Raw genomic sequence first — 17,090 nt, 5'->3', positions numbered from 1 at the left:
TTTGAGGCCATATTTGATGTATGAAACTCTCTTACTTTCTCTTTATTTTTTTTCTCACATATCCATGACTAATAAAAGTCTGATACCACTTGTTGGGATTTTTTTAAGTGAAGAAAAATTAAATTTTTATTTAATTCACTCCTCCAAAATTAACAACTTAAAATGCCTTTAAATAGACTTATATCGAATTCAAATTTTTTAAAAATAATCTACTATAATCTAAAAGATAAACATTTACCAAATCTCTTAAAAGATAAATTCCCACTAATAACATGATATTTAAAAAATAAACATGTTCTAAATCTAATTAAAGATAAATCCTATATGAATTTAAACTAATAAGTAAAATAAATTCAATTTCTACATTAATCTTCAGCAAAAAATGCATTAATTTACCGAAAAAGAAGTTAAAATTGAGAAGGGCAAGAAAGAAAACATAAGGAAGAAAATATGGATGGGTTGCCTCCCATCAAGCACCTTATTTATTGTCCAAGGCCAAACTGTCCTACTTGTTGTCAGATATGTGCCTCGGGTGGGTTGTGTGTTGTTTTTTTAATGTTATTTGCAAAGAAGCCTTCGTAAAAAGGTCTAAGATGGTGTCTGTTCACCTTGAAAATTTTGTGTGTGTTAAGGCTCTTGATTTCGACAATGCCGTGAGGAAATATGTTGGTGACCAGGAATGGCCCTATCCACCTTGACCTCAGTTTGCCATGGAACAACTTAAGTCAGAAATCAAAGAGGAGGACTTACTGCCCAATTAAGAATTATTTCTTGGAAAATAATTGGTCGTTGAGTATTTTTGTCTCTTCCTTGTAAATTCTGAAGTTCTCATAGGTCATATTTCGTATTTCTTCTAGTTTTTCTAGTTGTAGCTTCCGATACTCCACAAGTTCCTCCATCTTCATGTTACAACTCTTGATGGCCCAGTATGCTCTATGCTTCAGCTTAATAAGCAAATGAAAAGCTTTCCCAAAGATTAGGAAGTATGGAGACATTTTGATTGGCATCTTGAATGTTGTTCGATAAGCCCATAAAACATCATCAAGTCATAGACTCGAGTCCTTTCTGTTTGGTTTAAACATTTTTTCTAAGATGGACTTGACTTCCTAGTTGGAGACTTCCGTTTGTCCACTAGTTTGTTGGTGGTAGGCGGTGGATGTGTAGTGAGTGACATTATATTTTTTGAAGAGAGATTCGACCACCCGATTGTAGAAATGAGTTCCCCAATCATTTATTATTGCCCTTGGATTCCAAACCTCACAAAGACGTGTTTTCAAAAAGTTGACAACTGTCTTAGCATCATCGGTCTGGATAGCTTTTGCTTCAACCTATTTGGAAACATAATCCACTGCTCGTAGGATGTAGGTATTGTCTAAGGAAAAGGGGAATTGCCCCATTAAGTCGATGCCCGATACATCAAAGATTTCAGATACCAGAATGGGAGTGAATGGCATTTGATCTTTGTGGCTGATGTTTCCCGTGCATTGGCAATTTTCACAAGTTTTGTAGTAGGTATATGCATCATGAAATAATAATGGCCAGAACATACCACACTCTAGTACCTTCTAGGCTGTTCGCTTTGGTCTGAAGTGCCCCCCACAGGCAAATAAGTGACAAAATTTTAGGATAGAGGCTACTTCAATCTTTGGAATATAGCTCTTGATTAACTAATCCACATAATGTTTTGACAGGTATGGGTCATCTAGACGTACTGCTTTGCTTCTTTTTTTATCTTTTCTTTCTTAGCCCTTAGTAGATCGGCTGATAGTTCACGGGTAACAAGGTAGTTGACGATGTCCGTGTACCATGGGGCTGTATGCTGAATCGCAAACAAGTGTTCATCTAGAAACTCATCGCCCAATAGAGAGGGCTCCTCTCCACTAATTAGCAGCCTGCTAAGGTGGTTTGCTACTAAATTCTCTATCCCCTTTATGTCTCTTATGTCAAGGTCAAATTTTTGCAGAAGAGGTATCCATTGTATTAGCCTCAATTTTACCTCTTTTTTCTTCAACAAGTACTTCAGTGCCGCATGATCTGAGAAGACAATCACCTTTGTTCCCAACAAGTATGACTAAAATTTCTCCCAAGGCAAACTCAACGAGCAGCTCTTTCTCCATGCGAGAAGCATAATAGATTACATGTGGGTCTTTTCCTGTTCTCTGCTCGAGTACTGCACACATTGCTTAGTTTCTTGCATCACACATTATTTTAAATGGTAGCCCCAATTTGGCGGTTGCATGATGAGTGTTGTCACTAGCTTCTCTTTAAGTGTCTTGAATACTTCCTTGCAAGGTTCCCCAAAGATAAACTTGATATCCTTATGAAGTAAATGGCACAAGGTTGTGTGATATTTGAGAAGTCCTTAATGAACCTTCTATAGAAACTGACATGCTCGATGAAGAAGCGTATCTCCCATATAATTTTTGGGTGAGGCAGTGATTTAATAACGTTCACCTTTGCTTAAGCACCTTTGTGAGATTGCCAAGGCATTCGTCAAAACAATCTCTATAGACTATGAAGTCATCCATAAAAAAATCTTTGTTTTTTTCCATAAAATCAGAAAAGATATTGACCATGCATCTCTTAAAGGTGGCAGGTGCATTCTAAAGGTTGAACAGCATCCATCGATAGGTGAAAGTCTTGAAGGGGCCTGTAAAAGTGGTATTTTCTTAACCTCTAGGGGCAACCAAAATTTTGTAAAACCCAGAGTAGCCATCCAAATAGTAGTAATGGGTTTTTTCTGTTAGCCTCTCTAGCATTTGATCGATGAAGGGCAACAAGAAGTGGTCCTTTCTTGTTAAGGCATTCAGCTTGCGGTAGTCGATGTAGACCCTCCATCCATTTTGCACTCTTACTGAAATCTTTTCTCCCTCTTGGTTCTCTATCACGATGACCCCTATTTTCTTTGGCATAATCTGCACTAGGCTTACCCACCAACAGTCTGAGATTAAGTAGATGATTCCAATATCCAACAGCTTCAAAACTTTTTTCTTCACCACTTCCATCATCAGTGGGTTCATGCGCCTTTGAACTTGTCTGCTGGGTTTACTACCCTCTTCTAACAGGATCCTGTGCATGCAAGTGGAGGGTAAAATTTTCTTGATATCAACTATCATCAAGCCTATGACTTGTGTTCTGGAGTACCCTCAATAATTTTACTTCTTCAGATTGGCTGAGTTTGTTGGAGATTATCACCGAGAGGGTTTCCCCTTCACCTAGAAAAATGTACTTGAGGTGTTCGAGCTGTGGTTTCAATTCTATCTTGGGGTCTGTAAAACATATTCGTGTGAGTTATGGGGAGATTAAGGTAAGGAGTCATACCTTTTATCCGCTTAAGGGTGTTCAGTTCAAACATGACTTCTTGTAAGCACTGGTCAACCACATGGTCTACTTCCAGGATCTGTAGACTATCAGCATCTAAATCATTGCAAAGTACAATACTTACCTCGTCTCCATGGCTTAAGTTAAAGTACTTTTGATTTAGGATATCAACGGTATCGGTGTTGCACACATAAAACAAATAAACAGATATTTGATAACATCATACACATTAAAACTTCCCACCTTGCTGTCGAATTTCATAGTGAGGATTCCATCTTGCACATCTATTTTTGTATTAGCAGTGCTGAGGAAGGGTCTGCCTAATTGGAGATCAAAGGAACTTGAAAAATTGCCATCCTCCATATCTAACACATAAATGTCGAACCTATCTTGGTCTTTGTTTTTGGGATGAAACTTCCTCTGTATGATAGCCGAGACATTCTCCCCCACACTTACTCTTTTGTTGCTACTTAGTTTCCTCTTATGGGTGCATAATTCTTTCAAGAACTTGACAGATCTAGGTATTTGTTTAATGGCATCAAATAGATGAAGATTGACTTTGACTTTGACTTTAGAGAATGTTTTTAGTATTTCCTTATCCTCTTTTTTCTTCTTTATTTTGGTGAATCTCTACAAGAAGAGTGGTCTGATTGGAGACAAAATTGGTTGATCATAGTCTGTCTTACCAGGAGAGGTACTGTCATTTATTGTTGCCCTAATAGCCTTGCCCAAGGCTTCCGACCCTATTTCCTTTTGCAACCCTCGACCAAGGGTTTTTTTGACAAGGTTTTCTAGTAATTCCTTCTCGCTTTGCAAGGTGATGGCAGTAACGTTGGGCCATAGGTTCACTTCTTTTTGGGAGGGTAATTTGCCCTAAGATTCTAGCTAGCTCATGAAAGTCGCGAGTTGGCTGACTTGTGTCTCCAAATTCAAAATGCTAGCTCTTGTCTCCTGTTGAAATTGTTGGGTGTCAGTGGCAAGTGACTTAACAATCTCTTCGAGGGATATAGCTTGTTTGGGAGGCCCTGCTTATAGTGGTGGAGGTGGTATATTTGGGTATTGCTGGTAGTTTTGTTGTCTCACTCTATAGCTAAAGTTGGGGTGGTCTCTCCATCCGAGATTATACATGTTGGAGAAAGGATCATACCTCCTTTGCGTTTGAGTTGGGAAACCCCCCACCATATTGACTTGCTACTGTCATCATCATAGAGCGGCACATATCCTTGGGGTGTCCCGAATGTGCACAAATTCCACACACTCGAGCTCATTGGTTGTTTTATGTGGCCATGTTTTTACCAAACTAGTTAGCTCAGATATTTGAGACTCAAGGATAGAGATACTTACCTCATTCACTCTCCAAGGGGTGTCCCAGTTGGATCCGAATTACAAGGAGGTGGCTACCATGATCGATATCAACTCCCTTGCCTGCAGTGGTGTCTTATTCGCTATGGCTCCGCCACTTTTTACGTCCAACATTCTTCTTTTTGTGGGTAATAATCCTTCATAAAGGTAGTGAATGAGGGATTATTTTGAAATATCGTGATGTAGACAGTTTGCGCACAATCGTTTGAACCTTTCCTAGTAATCATGTAAGCTTTTGGAATCCCTTGGACGAACTCTGCATATTTCCCTTCTAATGTTAACTGCCCACCTGGAAAGAAATGATCTAGGAAGGCTTTTACCATATATGTCCAAGTCATGATCGATCCTATGTAAAACAACTAATCTTTGGCCTCATTGTCCAAAGAAAAAAGGAATGCCCTTAATTTTATATGTTCTTTGGACACTCCATGTGGTTTCATGCTTGAGCACACAACATGAAATTCTTTGAGGTGCTTGTGCGGGTTTTCATCTCTAAACCTATGAACTTGGGCAGCAAGTGAATTAAGCTAGATTTTAGCTCGAAAGTTACGCCCAGATCTGGGTAGCTGATGCAGAGAGGTTGTTGGTTGGTAGACGGTGCTACCAGCTCCTTCAATATGCACTCTTGTTCCATACTTTCTATCTCAGGTGGAGAAGATGGTATGCTATCTTGATGTGTCTCCCTTCTCTCTTGGGTCTGCTTTCTTAGACTTTTGGTGGTCTTTTCAATCTCTGGATCGTAAAAGAGTGGTCTCCCACAATTAAACCTAGTCATAAAAAGAAAAAATAATTAGTTAAATACCGTCTCTCCAGCAACGGCACCAAAATTTGATTGGTGTTGAATCCATCAAAAATAAATTCCTAATTAACCAATAAAACAATATTGGAGTAGTTGTAAGAAGGGTTGAATCCACATGGAGTCGAAAATCAATTTTCTTCCTTGATTAACAAATAAAAAATAAACAAGAGGGGGTTTTATAGGACTGGTTATGCGAAAGATAAAATGAATAATAAGTAGAATGATGTTAAACAAAATATAGGCTACAAGTTCAAATATAAAGAAATTATAAAGAGGATATTTAGTTGATGAAATAGCCAACTCCGGTAACGTAATAGATCATGGATATAAGGATTAACCTTATTTAAACTATTCTGAACAAGTTATAGTTGTTGGAAATGTTTCAACAATCAATCATTTCTTATTTTTAAACTAGTTAAGAAACGTTCATGATTGATTTTTTGCTGCCAAACAATCCTGGAACGTCCACAAGATTTTACTTGCCAACAGCCTTAAAAACTAAAAGAACCTTATCCAAGTTGTTTGATTCATCTGTGTGAACCAGTCAACCAGGTTATTTACCTCCTCAGTGCAACATTGATTGCTTTTAAGTGTTGAAACTAAGCAAACAATTACAAATTTAAGTGGTTCAGCTAGCTACTTGCGACCTCTACGTGCATTCCACGGGCCCTGTTCAAATAAATTCAAAACAGCAAGTATGCAAGAAATAAATAAATACCAAAGTTTAAATAAAACATGAACTAAATCAATTTGATCTCTCAAATACATCACTGGAGTTCACCAAACCTCAAGAAGGAAAAGAAATAAACTAGCCACTCATGGTGGGTTTCAATACAAAAGAGTTTTTAGTGATTAAATGAGAGAATAAATATGAAGAAAAAAAAGGGCAGCAACAGGGAAATCTTCTTTGTGTCGTGTCAAGCCCAAGGAAATATGATTCTACTTTGACAACTGCCTCCTTTATAGTTAACCAGAGTATAGGGTTTCTTTTACTTTTCTTTCCTTTATTTCCAATCCATTTCCTTGATTTTAACTCATCTTTATCTTTCCATAATGATTTTCTCATGATTTTCAACCCTTAGATCACGGTAGAGAGGGTATCTTCTCATATTTCAAAAAGCCCCCCTTTTCTTTAAGTGTATTGGAGGTTGATGTGCAAGCCTAGGGCAAAGTTTGTTTCAATTACGTGCCAACCTTTTAAATTTAAGTGCCACCTTGGCCTTGGCCAAGGCTTAGTGGATCATAACTTATGTCCCATCCTACTGCCTTAGATGCAAACCGTTCCCAAGGGTTGGTTGTGTTTTCTTGTTTTTGCTGAAATGTATCCCTTGGACAAGGGTGTGTACGGGGGCCAATACATGCTGTAGTTGAGCGGTCTTAGTCTTGCGCAAGGCTAAGACCATGACATATGGTAGTTTTATAGTTCTCGCCCTTGCTTCCTACTGTTCTTCCTGACTTTAGGTTCCAACTTCTGTCCTACATCAAAATGGATAAAATAACTTGATCATGCAGCAAATAGTTCATTTTAGACACACAAACATAGGTGACGAGGATGTTGTTTTTACACCCTATCAAGAGGGTGTATAAGACTTCTGCTTCAAATTCATGGGAGTATTTTCTTGAAAAAGCGTAAGCTACTTTGTTGGATGACCCTTGCTTGTATTGGATCATGTAATTGAGACCCAACAACTTCAAAATCTCCTCTTGTTTTACCATGGAGGATACCCCCCTTTGATCTAACAAGTACTTTAGGTTGTGCTTATTAGTTCTAATGATGAAGGAGGTTCTTTCTAAGTAGTGCACCTATTTTTCTACAACATAGAGAACTTCTGTCAGTTGCTTCTCGTATACCAATTTAGTTTAATTCCTGGGGTTGAGAGTCGTACTTATGAAGGTGATGAGTTGATTCTCTTGTATTAAGATTGCTCCAATACCTTTATTACTCACCTTTGTCTCTGTAGTAAAAGGATCCCCGAATTTAGGCAGTTATAAGACCAGGCTGGAAGTCATGGCTGCCTTTAACGACTGGAAGGTCTTATTTGCTTCTGCATTCCATTCAAAAGCACTTTTTAAAAAAAAAATGAGTGAGTTGTTAGGCTATGAGTCTGTAATAATTTGTCATAGTATCCTTTTAAGCCCAGAAAACTTGTAAGGCCTTAATCATCTAAGGAATGGCCAGTTGATCATGGCTTCGATCTTTCAAGTGTCCATTTCCACCCTTCGACTAGCCCAAGATACTCCACCTCTATTTAGAAGAAACAACACTTGGATTGTTTTACATACAACTTCTTATCTTGGAATGTCTTTAGAACTTCTTCTAAATGAATAAGGTGCTCATGCTTGATGGTACTGTAGACCAATATGTCATCAAAGAAGACCAGTATAAACTTTTAGAGAAAAGTCTTGAAAATGTGATTCATGAGGACCTAAAAGTTAGCTAGGGGATTAGATAGGGCAAAAGACATCACTCTAAATTCATAGTGGCCTTGGTGTGTTTTAAAGACTATTTTGTGGATGTCTTCTTCCTTCACCCTAATTTGATGATACCCTACTCAAAGAAAAAATTTAGAAAAGATGTTTACTCCATACAATACATGAATAAGATCACTGATAATGAGTATGAGAAATTTATCTTTCATAGTTTTAGAATTGAGTTCTTTATAATCCATGCAAAATCCCCAATTATCATCTTTTTCTTATGAGCAATACTAGTGAAGAGAAATGACTACAGTTGGGTCGTATTAATGAGTTATTCAACATTTCTTAAATCATCTTTTCTATTTTGTTCTTCTGATATAACAAATACATGTAGGGTCGAATATTCACGACGACATTCTGTTGGGATAAGGTGATCACATGATCGAAGGCTGTAAGTGGAGGTAACCCGTGGAGTTCCTAAAGGACATCTTGATATTGTCTAAGTATCATTTCTAGTGTTGGGTTGGGTATCTCTATAGTTGGTACCTCTTATGGAACTTCCATTTTTAAGAATATTTTTTCACCTTCGACTATTTGCTTTTACTTAACCCATTGTTTCGCCTCTGTTTCTCATGCATCAGATGCTTTATGGGAGTCACATCCCAATAATGATATCTGTAAGTTTCCAAAATTAAATCTTACCATTGCATGGATAAAAGCAAACATCATTGTGCCAAATTTCTTCATCCAATCGACTCCTAATATCATGGCATAACCTCCAATGAAATTATGCAAAAAGTGTATGTAAAATTGTAGCCATATATATTATATGTCACCTCTACGCATTCAGGTGGGTAGACATAATTTGCCCGTTGACCACCATAACTATAAGTGGTTTACTGCTTACCGTCTAGCTTTTGACTCGTTTCAAATCTCCCTCGTTCAGGAATATATCTGAGCTTCCACTATCTAGTAAGACTAACACATCATGCCCTAATAATTTCCCTTATATCTTCAGGGTGCTCAATGTGGGGACCCTTTTTATTGCTTGTAGGGACATAATGTTAGTAAAATCATCGTCAAACTCTTTAGCTCTCTTTAAAATTTTGTTCTCCGGGATCTCTTCGATCATGATCTCCTCTACTGCCATTACTACTTTATTAGAGCATTGGTGCTTTGAAAAATATCAATCTCTACATTTGTAACAAGTTGTTGATCATTTAGGTTCTACTTCTTTCCCCATGCTTTTGGAAGGTCTATCATGATATCGGTCTTTTTCTGATAATAAAGCATCATAGCTGGGAAAATAGGGATTTTAGATCTTTGTTACTAATTGTTCTTGCAATAAGGCCTATTCGAATGTTTGGTTGAGCGTTGGTAGCTTAAGGATCCTAGACATAAGTTGTAACTGTGACCTGAGGCCACTGATAAAAGTGGATATGAAAAATCTCTTTGAAAGTGTTGGGTTATCTACATCCATAAGAGAGTATAAGCATTCAAATTGTTCTACATAATTGATAACAATACTCGTTTGTTATAATTTGGTGAACTCTTCTATGAACTCCTTATGGGAGCTCCAAACCATCGACAAAGTTCTTCCATAAAATATTCTTAGTATAGGGTGTCAAATTTAGCTAGCCACCCATGATACTAAACATCAACAACTTCTCCTAATTATAAGGATGCAATCTTCACTTTCTACTCCTTGGGGTTATGGTGAACCATAAAATACTTTTCACAATGTCAACCTCACTCGTGAGGGTTTTCTCCTTCAAGAAAGGAAATTTCCACCTTAGGGAGTGTGTAAATATGGGTCGAACAGGTTCGATTCATAGTCCTGGGTGGTCTGATGCAATCTAGAAGTTGTACTGGGTAATTTTTGGTCACTGATTTGGGTTGGTGTTTGACTGGGTCAAGTCAGACCAGTTCGGCCCAATCTGTTTTGTTAGCCAGTTGGGTTTGATTTAGAGAGGCTGAATAGGTTAAAAAGAGTAACCATAACTGATGCAGAACCCCAAGACCCTTGCTTGAACCTTAGAACTCTTCAATCGGTTTAGAATGGAATTTAGAACACAAGTAAAAAAGGAATCAAATTTGTTCAATCACCCAAATGGTAGAAGTTAAAGAGAACCCAAGAAAGATAAATGATATCCCTTGAACCCAATCCAAACAAGCACTAAGAACAATTGAAATAGGAAATCAAAATTGAAATACAAGTGATAACAATTGTATTCCAAATCAACACCTTGTGCATAAAGTGAAAAGAAATCTAAAACACTCTCAACTCAATTCTGAAATATTTGATTACAACTCTTGATGTCCAAAAAGAAGAGTTCCTTTGGTATTTATAGTCAAAGAAATCAATGATAAGTTACAATACAATAACTACAATTGTAACTCCCATAATAACTAGGTTAATTATGTGGTAATTACAATTGTAACTCCAACAATAACTAAGCTAATTATAGGCATGTAATTGTCATGTAACTCATTGTAACTCCAATCTTCTTAACCAACACCACTAATTGTTTGTGGCACCACATAGTTATGGGCTCATTCTTGTAATAACACTAAGACAAGACTTAAGCCCAAAATGAGTTATACTTAACTATATAGGATTAATTAACTTAAACTAAAATAAAACAATCCAAAATACTTAAAACAACTCAACTAATCCAGCCCATACATAAGGCTTATTCATCCATTATCAATAAGACTCAAACAAGAACAAATTATCCCAATTCATTTAAATCCAATTAAAATTACGAATTTGGGCTGTTCAAAAAGCTCATATTTAAACTTCCACAATTGGCCAGCCCATCATCCACATGTTTTTGAGTAAAAACTTGGAGCAACTCTATAAGCTTCTTTACCTTAGATCTTGTTACTGGTCCGCTGAAACTTTTCAAGTTTGGAACTGTATTTGTGTTTACGTCATTTGAAATTTGCTCCAAGTCACCTTCTGATGCTCTTTGAGTATCTTAAGTGTTTTTAGCCTTGTTTTTATCAGTAACCCTTGTTTAACCGAATATGAGCTCGTGTCGTGCATGGGAGGTAGGAGGCCTCTGCTTGGATGGGTCTCGACTTCTCATCACGCAGAACTTCCTTTGGTTTGATCAACGATTCTGCCTTGGAGCAGCTATCATATCACATTGAACTGTCAACGTGATTCATCCATGAACATCGATAGTTTCGAATCAACTTTTTTAATGGTGAGTGTTTCAGGATTTGTTTGCTCAGTTATCGGGGCCTTCCCCTTCGATCGTGTTCGCATGACGTCACCAGCATAGGATTTAGCCAGTTTAGGCTTTGATACCATCTTTTTAGAAGCCTTAGACATGGCTCTGATATGTTAAGAATAATGAGAAGAATAAGAAAAAAAAGAAGATAGAGAAGATGAAGAAGGTTAAAGAGAGGAAAACAGAGGTACTTTTTTTTATTATTGATTTTCGATGATTACAACTTATGGAAGAGGGCCCTTTTATAAGCCTAAATACAATAAACAAAAATGCTCTTCATGGTGGAATCATGTTGCCAGAATCGTGTGATGATGATGAGTGTGGCATTGACCGTGGGATGAATTACGGATGGTAGAGGTTTCGGCTGCAAGATGAGATGAATCTCGTTAGGGTTTGTCAACCTTAATCCTAGCTGGTTCTGGGTTTTTTCCATTTTGCCTTTTGGTGTGCATATTTCCCTTCTTGCCCTTCTTTTTGTAATAAACCCTGAGGGGTTTCCTGACAGGTGTCTACAGATTTTATCCTTTGACTTTGGTGTGTCATTAGTGGGTCCTCTTATGAGAAAACCTAGTAGTCATATGTGTTTACTTAACTTCTGATTCCATTTGGTTTAATCCTCATTTAGTTCCTAGTCAAATTCTAGTTCTAGTTTTCATATTAGTTTTGGCATGCATAATTAGACCATACTTTGATGTGTCTGAGATACCATCAATTTTACTTTGATTTCTGTAGGTCAACTTTTATTTCATGAAAAAAAATTGGGCAAGTCTATTAAGATGGATACTACTACAAATCAAGGGAAATGGAAGAAGCAAAAGTCATCTTCAAGGGAACATAGATATGTACCCATTGATATATTCTTTGTTAAAAGCAACCAAAACTCCTCGGATTGAACTTACATACTTATTCCATGTATATAATTGTCCTATATTCTTTAAGTTGGGAAGATGCTCATAATCCATTACCCAAAACAGGTGATTGTTTGGAGTTTCAGTTACTTATTGCATGATGTATATTATGAAAGATTTAACTTGAATTTGCTCATAATTATAATAATAAAGGGAAGTTATATAGTTAAATACCCAATATTTTAATTCTTCTTTTCATATTTAATAGTTGTGTTTTTTTTTTAAATTTAATACTTTGATTTTTAAGCTCCTGCTATTATTTTAAATTTATTTTTATTTCCCTACATATCATTTTGCAGTGCCCATTTGCTTCAAATGTAAGGCTCTTTCTTTCTGGTAAATAACAAAATTATTCTTATTTTTAAAATTTATTTATTTATTTATGACATTATATAAATTAATTTAAATAAAAATAATAGAGATGACATTAAATTTAAAAATATTTATCTTTGATGTTTTTAAAAATAATTTTATTTATATTTTAATTCTTGTATAAATATAAATTGAAAAATAAAAATTAAAAAGTTATTCCTAACTTATGGAAGTAAGATCTAAGCAAAGAGGGAAGACACTTGCAAGGTGAATATAAGAAATTTTTTATTAAAATTAAATTATATTCTCATGTGATAGTTATTTCCTATGTTTTTGTAATAATGGCATTGAACTCAGATGGTGTGATTGTTCGACTAGCAGAAGCTAGCTCATTAGCTAGAGACTTTGCCTTTTAGAGATACCAGGAAACTATCACATCATTTTTCTTGAGTTCTTGCAATTCAATATTGAGTTGCAATTGTCTATTATATGAAATGGAGTCAAAGGTACTAGCTAAGGCATTCCAAAGCTCATGGGAGGAGATTGTGCCAATGACATAGGAAAAAACCTCTTCGGATAGAGAGGAGAGTAGCCAACAAAGTAACATTTAATCTTTTTGAAACCATGTTTCATAATCTGGGTTGGGAATAGTTTCTTCAGGTTTATCATTTTGTTTTTGGTGGAGCAAGTAAATAGCCATCAACATATCCCATTAATTTTTGGTAGTTTTTGAAGGGTAGGAATTGTGTTTTGTGTTTTCTAGGCAAGATAGTCCTTGCTTGTGAGTTTAATGGAGAAAGCGTGATAAGCAGTAGGAGCTGCATCCATTGTTTATAGCTCTGATACCATGTAAGGTTTGAAGAAAAATAATAATAATTAGTTATATTGATGTGAGGGCATTTTATCTATATTTGTACAATGAGAAATTGTAGAGAAAAGAATGAGAGAATGATTTGTTACAATCTTAAAGTAGCAGATAGAGATAAGAATAAGAGAATGATTTGGTACAATCTTAAAGTAGTATTACATATACAACATGTGCTAAAAACTAGGAAGGAAGAGCTATCTCATAATATCCATAGTCGCCACAGACATCTTCTTTAGTTCGTCTCAGTAGCAACTCTTGGAATTCAGATGTGTGTGCGTCAGCTACTGGTATATTTATCGCATCTTTCCTCTAAATCCAAGCTGAGTCGAGTCAAGGTGGAATCGTTGAGCTGACTCAGTGCAGAATTAGTATTTTCCTTATGTAGCCCAATTATTAAACTAAATCCCAACATGACAACTTTATATCTTAGTAAATTTAGAGTGAAGATTGGAACACAAGAGGCAGGACTTAGAATCTCTAGAGAAATAAACAAATATCGATTTATTGAGACACTAAAATATGAATTCTACCTGACATGAACTTATGTTTCAGATAAATTCTTTGAGAACTTTTGGATTATAGACTCAAGAATCATATATCATATGATCTCTACTTTCTAAATGTTTTTATAGACACACTCAATGTCAAGTAATAGAAAGATTGTCGTTACACATGGTTCCCTAAAAAATTATTACAAGCAAGGGCGACATTAAGTTCTAATATTGTCCTAAAAAATATATTACATGTACCTAGATTACGTACTAATTAGTAAGTAAATTATCACAAAATTTGAATTTAAAATAATATTTGACTCTTTTCACTTTACTTTTAGAATCAAAATTTGAAGAAGATAATTGGACGCATTTGGGGGATCCGTCTTTGCTAAACTACTAAAATTGTTATAATATTTGGACAAAATACTCTTGACAAAAGGATTATAAAATTACACGAGTTAGTCATATATATTACATATATTTTGTAGGTTGTCTGGTAGATGGGTTAAGACAAGACTAATTTTCCTGGTTGTTTCATCTTCATTCCTCAAAACAAATAAGGATGTTGGTTATTTTCTGCGTTAGAAAATGAAGAATTTTCAATTATATATTGCTACTATTATTATGAAAAAGAGGATTATGCAATTCAATACAGCTAAATTGATCATACAACAACAGGCCCATCAAATTAAACTAATCAAAGACTGACAGTGGCATTGCCAACACTTTCATATCCCTCCAACAATCTTCTCTTTGCAGACTTAGTCCTATAACACCAAATTTCAAACGCCTCACTCAAATCAGGATATCTCACGTGTTCTGTCTTTATCCAATCTGCAAAAACATTAGCTTGGTCATTTGATGGCAATGCCAGTACCAATGACACAATTGCTCCCTCAATGTTTCCCCACATCTCTTCCTCCATCGTGTATGTATTGCTCAATTGCTCCTTGTTTGTTGTGTCCAAAATCACTTTTATCTTCTGGAGATATGGGAGCCATGAATTTAGCAATTGCAACCGGCCCATAGCTGGAAGGATTACATTCCCGTACCCTACTGTTTCCAACACTTTGCCTGTCACTTCTATTAGCTTTACTTTCAAACCCAGCATTGCAGATCCTGGTTTCTTATCCTCTACTATCTCTAAAACCTTACCAGAGATCTCTGCCCAGTTACAAACAAAGTCCTTCATTAAATCCATCCTCGATAAGATGTTACACATCCATTCGATGTCATGTAGACTCCGCAGGGCTTTACCTTCTATAGTCTGAGATGTGAGATCCGACTCCAAAAGCATGGAAGATAATTCAGTTTTGAACGAAGAGCAAACTTTTGAGAGGCCCATTCTTACTACTGATTTCACTTCATCATCAGCTGTAACTAATGGGGTATGCTCATCTGCCCCCAGCATGTACTCAACCTGTTCTTGAGCAGAGGTTTTAAGATAATCTCCAAATGGAGGAGATGCTCCGTCAAAGGACATGGCGAATTGAACCACTAAAATGAAAGCATTTTTCGATGCAATTATATCTAGAGGTTGAATTCTCGATAAAATGGGCATTGCTACTGGACCCAGTTATGAGACTGTATTTATAATTTCTTCCTCATCCGTCTTACCAAGAAATAGCCTCCAAATACTAGATGCAGCAATCCCTTATCTCTTTACAATGCAATGCAAACCGCCTATCTGAAGAATACCAACAGCAGATTCAACAGGGTCCACGGACTCCAGAAGCAACTTTGAAGAGAGATCCAACAATGTCAAAAGACTAACATGATGGTTGTAATTTACAGTCAGGACTGGAGATCTGATCAGCAAAGAACTTGCTCTTGTTTATGAGAATAAAGTGGGAGTAGAACCATTCAAGTCTACCACTAGTATTTCTCAAGTGCAGAGTGATATCACTAGTACTCTTGTCCCCAAATCTGCAAGGCTTGGCTGCTTCAGTTGAGTCCATACAGAGTAATGAAGGATACAAAATTCATCCTTCAGCAACTAAAACAATAAATATTCAAATTAGACTGAACTCTTAACGAAAATCAAAATCAAATCTGAAATGAAAGTCTAAAATAAAAATAATAACATTTGTTTGATATAGATTAAGCCAGAGACTGTCACAACTTGAAAATCATGCTGTTAAATATATTATTCTAAAATGGAGATTTGCACGTTCAAATCAAACTGTATACCTAATATAATGGCTTGATGGGCATTTCATGTCTGTAGCACTCAATAGAATAGATAAATATACCCAAGAGCTCATTCTGCATATTATGAACTGAGATTACATGAACTGAGAAACTTATTAATTACATTTGCTGACATCCAAAAATAGAGATCAGAATACCTATCACAAGGAATATAGCATATGTACAAGATATTGGCTACTGTCTATCTCTTAAGTTCATATATGCTTTCTAATCATTATTTCATTTACACAGAAACTTAGGAAAGACATAAAAACGACAAACAAGTAACTTATTGTGCCACAGAAAAAGCCATTTTCATTTTCTAATAATCCTTAGTTACAAAATTAGTGATGAAGATCTTCATAATTCCCTTTCATTGATGAATATCTTCATAAGCCCTTATCCACAGGTACTCACCCAGAATCACATCCAGCCAAAAGAAAACTAAAATGAATAGAAATGTATTCTTTACAAGCTACCATAAGGGACATCTGACCCTAACACAAATGTTTGGAGTTTCAGTTACTTATTGCATGATGTATATTACGAAAGATTTAACTTGAATTTGCTCATAATTATAATAATAAAGGGAAGTTATATAGTTAAATACCCAATATTTTAATTCTTCTTTTCATATTTAATAGTTGTGTTTTTTTTAAATTTAATACTTTGATTTTTAAGCTCCTGCTATTATTTTAAATTTATTTTTATTTCCCTACATATCATTTTGCAGTGCCCATTTGCTTCAAATGTAAGGCTCTTTCTTTCTGGTAAATAACAAAATTATTCTTATTTTTAAAATTTATTTATTTATTTATGACATTATATAAATTAATTTAAATAAAAATAATAGAGATGACATTAAATTTAAAAATATTTATCTTTGATATTTTTAAAAATAATTTTATTTATATTCTAATTCTTGTATAAATATAAATTGAAAAATAAAAATTAAAAAGTTATTCCTAACTTATGGAAGTAAGATCTAAGCAAAGAGCGAAGACACTTGCAAGGTGAATATAAGAAATTTTTTATTAAAATTAAATTATATTCTCATGTGTCCTAAATTGAAAGTTGTTTTTCGTTCATGTGTTGGTCATGACACCAATTGATGAATATATAAATTTCTACTAGAAAAATACAATCTCTAGTGATTTTCTCCATCCTTGCAGCCAATAG

At 35.5% G+C, this 17,090-nt stretch overlaps 1 pseudogene across 1 annotated transcript; it reads right to left on the bottom strand.

Moving 5' to 3' along the window:
* Positions 1–14,317: 14,317 nt before the first annotated feature.
* On the bottom strand, positions 14,318–16,342 carry LOC110825060 (BTB/POZ domain-containing protein At3g05675 pseudogene; annotated as a pseudogene). The gene is made up of 2 exons (XR_015818486.1): positions 15,912–16,342; positions 14,318–15,717 (listed from the first exon to the last, which is right to left on the bottom strand). The product of XR_015818486.1 is annotated as a BTB/POZ domain-containing protein At3g05675 pseudogene (transcript).
* Positions 16,343–17,090: the final 748 nt, after the last annotated feature.

The sequence above is a fragment of the Carica papaya genome, chromosome 4 (assembly GCF_054855325.1).
Source record: "Carica papaya isolate Zhongbai chromosome 4, ASM5485532v1, whole genome shotgun sequence".
Lineage (NCBI taxonomy): Eukaryota > Viridiplantae > Streptophyta > Magnoliopsida > Brassicales > Caricaceae > Carica > Carica papaya.
This window is presented reverse-complemented; position numbering and strand designations above follow the sequence as displayed.